At 49.4% G+C, this 6,367-nt stretch overlaps 1 long non-coding RNA gene across 1 annotated transcript in view; it reads left to right on the top strand.

Annotated features, from left to right (window-relative positions):
• The window catches only part of LOC113975108, a 34,698-nt gene extending 28,718 nt beyond the window's left edge, over positions 1–5,980 (top strand). Inside the window, exons 2-3 of the long non-coding RNA XR_003536755.1 lie at positions 1,243–1,510; positions 5,696–5,980. This is a non-coding gene — a long non-coding RNA (uncharacterized LOC113975108). The remainder of the gene's footprint in view (positions 1–1,242; positions 1,511–5,695) is intronic.
• Positions 5,981–6,367: the final 387 nt, after the last annotated feature.

Genomic DNA, 6,367 nt, shown 5'->3' with positions numbered 1-6,367 from the left:
GGGATCAGGGCACCACTGGGATCAGGGCACCACTGGGATCAGGGCACTACTGGTATCAGAACTTCACTGGGATCAGAGCTTCACTGGGATCAGAGCACCACTGGGATCAGAGCACCACTGGGATCAGCTCACAGGGGCTGGTCCTCCCTGTCCTGGTGCCACTGCAGTTGGGTCACAGCTCTGAGCACAAAATGTAGGCTCTGCCCCTTTATGTTTCCAGCATATCATACCTTGTTGCAGCAGTTTAACCTGAGCCACAATACAGGTGACACCTGGTTCCTGCAGAGCTGTCTGCAGGCTGAGCTGACCTGTTTGATGTTTAAAGAGAGCTGAGCCTGTTCCCTGGGGATGTTCATGAAGGATTTCTGAGGCATCTGGCCACTTACCAACATGAAGCTCACAGGAACTTCACATCCTCACCATCCCAACCCCATGGCTGAAATCAGCCCAGGAGAAGTAAACTTGTATGGATACTCACAGGACACACATGAGTACACAGAGGGATCTCGAGAGCTCTGGTTCTGTACCAAAAGAGACTAAAAATAAACCCTTAAGTGGGTCAGGCTGCAGGTCCCACATCCCAGCAGGAGCTCCCTGTGTCCCACACTGTGCCTGGCACTGCTCCCCTGCCCCTTGGTCTGGCTGCAGCCGTGGGATCAGTTGTCTGCTCGGGGTGATCTGGGTGTCAGTGCTCACCAGGAGCAGCTCTCCGTGAAGTCTCTGATATTTAAAGGAAGGTTTCAGTTATTCCATGTATTGTTGTCTCCAATAACCTCATCCACATCCTGCCTTGTGATCCAGGCCATCGATTTAGTTTTGGGGTATTATTGTCATGGATTTTTACCCTGTGGGTGTACCTGTAGAAACCATTAATATTCAAGTAACTTTGCTAAATAAGCAACTACGCCAGAGTAGTTATTTATTACTATTTATGATGACAGACTTATCTTACTGATTTCTCCAACACATTTCTCCAGAGGAAATTAGATACATGGCTTAGTTGTGCCAGGGAGAAAATATTTCTATAAATACTTACCAACTCATCTGAAGAGATGACAAGTGTTGGTGTGTCCTTCACAATGTCACGTTGGTCGCTGGGTCTGGTTTAAAATTCAGTTGTTTATGTTTTCCAGGAGAAAGAAAACCTGATGGTTCTAAAGCAGGGAACAAAGTATATACGCAAAAATCAGTTTTGAACTCTGAAACCTTGAATCTTTTTTGCCCTTTTTTCTCTTCTGATAGAATCAGTGGAAAATAAATTGCCAGGCAGTCTAAGGCATTCTGTTTGTGTCCCTGGCACTGGAGGACAAAGTGGTGGTGCCAGCCAAGGTGTGTGTGCCACCAGTGCAGTGGTGAGAGCAGCGTCTGTGCCCAGCAATGAGGTGCCCTGTGCCTGCTCCAGGCAGAGGATCTGCACAGGGACCCATCCCAGGGCACAGGGTGGGACCAGGAGGACGTTGGCAAGAGGTGGCACCGCGCTGCCCACGGGACTGCAGCACCCTGACAACAGGTGAGTGGGACATTTCACCTCAATTATGTTGAAAATTATGTTAACGAAAGCAGAAGTTCTGGTGGGAATCAGGCTGAGGTGCTGTGTGAAATGCATTCAAATTAGCAAATTACTTGTCTAAATCTCAGATTTTGCCACTTATGAAACTTCCTGTGGTTTGCAGCAGGCCTGGGAAACAGAAACAGCTGGCAAATAATGAAAAATATTCCTATGAGCTTCTGCCTATGGATTGCAGGGGGGATGCAGGAAAATTGCACCTGGTTTACTTGGAATAACACGGGAGGATCCGGAATGGATGAGTGAGACTGGGGTAAAATCTCAGCACTCCTTCTTAAGTGCACAGAACCTCTGGATCCAGAGCTGGCCCTTGCTCAGAGTGACCCCTCAGTGTGTTGCTGATCCTGATTCAGGCACAGAAGAGGCCCAGGGGCACCCAGGGATTTTTTTTTGTAATAACTGACGGTTCAGAAGGAGCTGTGGGTGCCAGCAGGTCCGGGTGGAGCTGGGGGGATGCCAGTGGTGCCAGCAGTGCCCCTGGGGCCTTTCTGCAGGTTCTGTTCCCAGTGCAGTGGCACAGCTCTTGCCAGCCATGGTGATGATGATGATGATGATGGTACAGCTCTCACCCAGCCATGATGATGATGATGATGATGATGATGATGATGATGGCACAGCTCTCACCCAGCCATGGTGATGATGATGATGATGGCACAGCCCTCAGAGCCCAGGCACATCCTTGCAGCAGAGCCAGCAGGCAGGAGAGCTCCTCACACACAGGTGACTTTGATTTACTTATTTCTTTGAGTATCTTTCCTATTGATTTGTAAAGACTCAGATGCAAATGCTGTTTTGCTGCTGACTCTGAGGTAATGGAGGTTTGTTGGCAGTTACCTTGTTATCCAATCTCATGTGTCAAGAAATCCACCTACCAGCCTGTCTCTGCATTAATAACTCTATTACCAGCTCTAGCTAGTTTCAGAATAAACTCTAAAATTATGGCTAAACACACACATTGCATCTAGCTGCTGCAGTCAAACAAGCTGATTCTCTGTCCTGCTTGGAAAAACGTTCACTCAGCAGCTCTTTGGACATGTCAGGATACTTTAAGTCACAATTAACACACCAATATACAATGTCAAGGCACCAGCTCTGTTAACTGATGTGCCAGCACTTTTTTATTCAGTAGACTATAAAAAACTTTAGTTTTTAGTATTTGGAGCCTTGAAGGAGAAAGCCCCCCTAACATTGATGCCTGATGACATTTAGTCAATGAATTAAGAAAAAAAAACCAGTGGTGGTTCTGTCTGTCTCCCAGCTCTTGCTAGCACTAAATTACAGAATTAATAGGCTTTTAGAAGAGAGTGACACACAGTTACTGTGACAAAGACAATTAAATGTGGAAAGCCACTTTTCTCACCACATTTAATTTTAACTGGAGGCTTTGAGACTCAATAAATCTTTTTCTTATTTCATTCTCACTTTTTCCACAGGTATTCAAGTCTTTAGGGAAAGTTCCTGGTATAAGCAAATTAATTTTTCCTTCCCCTTGATCTTTTGCTTTTCTCTTTATCCCCTTCTTCAAAAAAGAGCTGAAGTGCTTTCCCATCACCAGTGCTTTGCTTTGTTTGGGATTGCTGGTCCTGAGATGTGGCTCAGGTGTTGTGAAAATACAGTGGGGCAGGAGTGCCAGTCCCTTCTGGGATTTTTATGGCAAATCCAACTAGGGGAAAAGAAGCAGATGAGGCCACTTGTCTGTGGGAACATCTTGGGGCAGTGGGACTGGGGTGCAGGATTTGGGGTTTTTTTTTAAGAAAACAACAGCATCGTGAAAATGCAGATTTTTGTGACAGCTTTAGAAACGGACTCAGAAAATCTTTCTATTCCTAGAGCTTGAGCTTAATTAGCCTGCCTTTAAGCTAATGGTATGGAACAGAACTTTATATTTGGGTTAAAATCAGTTTTCGAAGAAACGCTTCTTTAAGAAATTGCTGAGAATGGATTTCTCCAGCCCCAGTGGCCATCCAGAGGAAGCACCAATGATTCAGCATTTCCCCCTGATGGCTCTGCACAGTGTTTATTAGCACAGCCCATTCCAGCCCCTCACAGAAAGCTGTTGGCACAGCACACTGTGAATCTCCTCACTTGCCCAACGTTGGTTTAGGCTCTTGTTCAGTATCAGGTTCAGGAGATGTGGTGACCTCGAGTGGAAGCACCAGGAGATGTGGTGTTGTTGCTTCTGCCAGTCAGTACCAAATAGTCAGACAAAGCTGTGACTTTGGGGGATCAGTTGTGCATCAGCCACATCTCCTGGGCTTGGAGCATCACAGTCCCCCTCAGTCAGACACAGTCTGACCAGTCCCAGGGCTGCACAGCCCAGCACGGGGAGGTTGATGGAGACACATTTTGAACAGAAATTTGTTCTGATGGCAGCTTTTGCAGAGGCAGCAGGACTCTGGGAGACAGGAGAGCTTTAACTCCCCACACCCTCTGCTCCTTTTGACAGGTCTCTCCTGGCAGGACCATCACAGCATCTCCCTCAGCTCCCTGCCACTGCAGATCTGCCCTGAGCTGAGTCAGAGCAGCTGCCCTTGCAGTGCAGAGGCAGCACCACTAATGTCAGGTGACATTTACACCTCCCTCCCCACTGGCTTAACATCATGAGAATGGTTCAGTGTTTCACAGACTGATGGAGCAAATCACCCTTTGGAAGGACCCGTGTCCTTCTGACTGTAGGGACCAGCCTGACTAATTCCAGCCTGACATGTCCCTTCTCCATGGCAGCAGCACTGAGACACGTCCTGGCCATGCCCTCACTGCTGCTTCCCAGTTGAGTGGCTGCTGAACACCCTGGCCTTGTTCCTGGCAGGAGTGGGGATGGATGCACTGCTCGGCTCTCTGGCTGTGCCAGGATCTGGTGCAGCCTGCCCTGCCTGGCACTGCCACCTCACCACCCTCAGAGCAGTCCCACGTCCCCATGGGGACCTCGTCAGGAGGCTGAGGGGCTAAAGGGGCTCTGCAGCTGGGGCCCTGTGGCCACGTGGCTCACACTGCTGCATTATAATCAATCCCATTATGATATTGTTGATGAGGGTGAAATGAACTTGCAGCAGCTTAAAGCAAGATAGGTTAATTAAAAACCTTGATCAAAGCGTCATAAACCACATAAAAGGTTCCATCTTTTAATTATTTTTGAATGGTCTCTCAGGCTGTATGGCCAAAAAGAAGTCCCTGTTCCCAGGGCCCACAAGCTGTGAAATTGTGTCATCACGTCAGATGCAGTTAACACTTGCTGTGTTAATGAGAGAGAGGCCAAGCCCAGGACAGACCCCTTTTCCAGGATGAAAAAGAGAAATTGGTGATGATTCCTTAGTGCTCCTGTGACAGAGCAGGGTCAGACTGGGGAGCTGCACAGACCCTCCCCAGCCCGGGCAGGAGCTGTGCCCAGGAAGTGCTCTGGCCAAAGTGGCCCCCACGGCCTGTGATTGTCTCAGGCTGCAAATCTCACACTTTGGGAATGAGGTTTCAGCACCTGCTGGATGTTTCAGTTCTCACAAGCACTTTCTGCTGTTGGATTGAAACCAAACCAGTCAGCCCAGCAGCTGAGCTCCCAAAGCTCCCTGTTTGACCCAAACCAGCTCCCCACACTTCCCAGGTCCATCATCCAGCACTGAGGGGTGACCTGGTCTGGGACACGATGAAAGCAGTGACTGCAGGGAGAGCAGAGAGCACAGAAATGTTTCTGTGAGGAAAACTTCAGTGGGAATTTCAGGTTACAAATGATAATTCTGGCAGTCTGTTGCAGGGTAGCTGGGAGATGCAAGTTCAATTCCTCCCCACCACAGCACAGTGTCCTGGGTGAGCACAGGAACCAAGGGTGGCCGTGCAGGGATGTTCTGGAGCACAGGTGTCAAGGGTGGCAGTGCAGGGATGTTCTGTACATTATATAGTTAGAAAATGACAGACTTGTAATGTTAACTGAAGGTAGTTAAGTGGTGGTGTGAATACAAATAAATAGCATTTCCAAGCTTAATGCAGAAGCATTGTGGGCTCTCTTGGGTAGGGTACTGCAATTGCAAAGACTTTCTTTCTCGTGTTGGTTTTGGATTTCATGCAATTGTTGTTTCTATCCTTTTATTTGGCCCCTGGGATATGATTTTTGGAATACAGTGATTTCTTGTAAAACAGGTTTCACCCCAGGTTTGAACCCAGCAGTGCTCCTTTCCTGTCCTATGGTTTTGCTATGAGAGGGGGAAGAAGTGCCTGGAGAAAAGAGCAGCACCTCCATGTGCAGCTGATGAGACCAGGGTGTGAAAACGTCCTGTCTTCCCTTCCCACCCTGCAGTGTTGGGTCCACAGGTGGACTGAAGCCCCGGGAAATGTGGGAGGTGTTGACACATGGTTTGTGCACCACCCCATTGGCTGCAGGAACAGAGGATTGCATGTCCCCAGAGCAAAGGAGAAGGACAAAGTGTCCTGGTTAGAGGGTTTGTTTGACCTCGGTGACCCTGGGCTGGAGCAGTGGCTGCTGTGCCTCGGGGTACAGCCAGCACTGGGTGGGGCAGGTGACAGCCCCAGGGCAGGGTTGGGGGGAGCTGGGACCATCCCAACCCCACGGTGGGAGCCCAGGACCATCCCAGCCCCATGGCAGGGTTGGGGGGAGCTGGGACCATCCCAGCCCCACATTGGGAGCCCGGGACCATCCCAGCCCCATGGGGGGAGCTGGGACCGTCCCAGCCCCACGGTGGGAGGGAGGATGGGGAGTCTCAGCTGTGCCACTCCTGGCCCAACTCTGAGCTCACCCACCAGCTCTCAGCTGAGCTGGATGTTTGAGAACCAAGCCCTGTGTTCTGCAGTGAG

This window comes from Neopelma chrysocephalum, unplaced genomic scaffold (genome assembly GCF_003984885.1).
Source record: "Neopelma chrysocephalum unplaced genomic scaffold, ASM398488v2 Primary Assembly neopelma1_132, whole genome shotgun sequence".
Lineage (NCBI taxonomy): Eukaryota > Metazoa > Chordata > Aves > Passeriformes > Pipridae > Neopelma > Neopelma chrysocephalum.
Note: the sequence above shows the minus strand (reverse complement) of the source record. Positions and strands in the feature narration are given on the sequence as shown.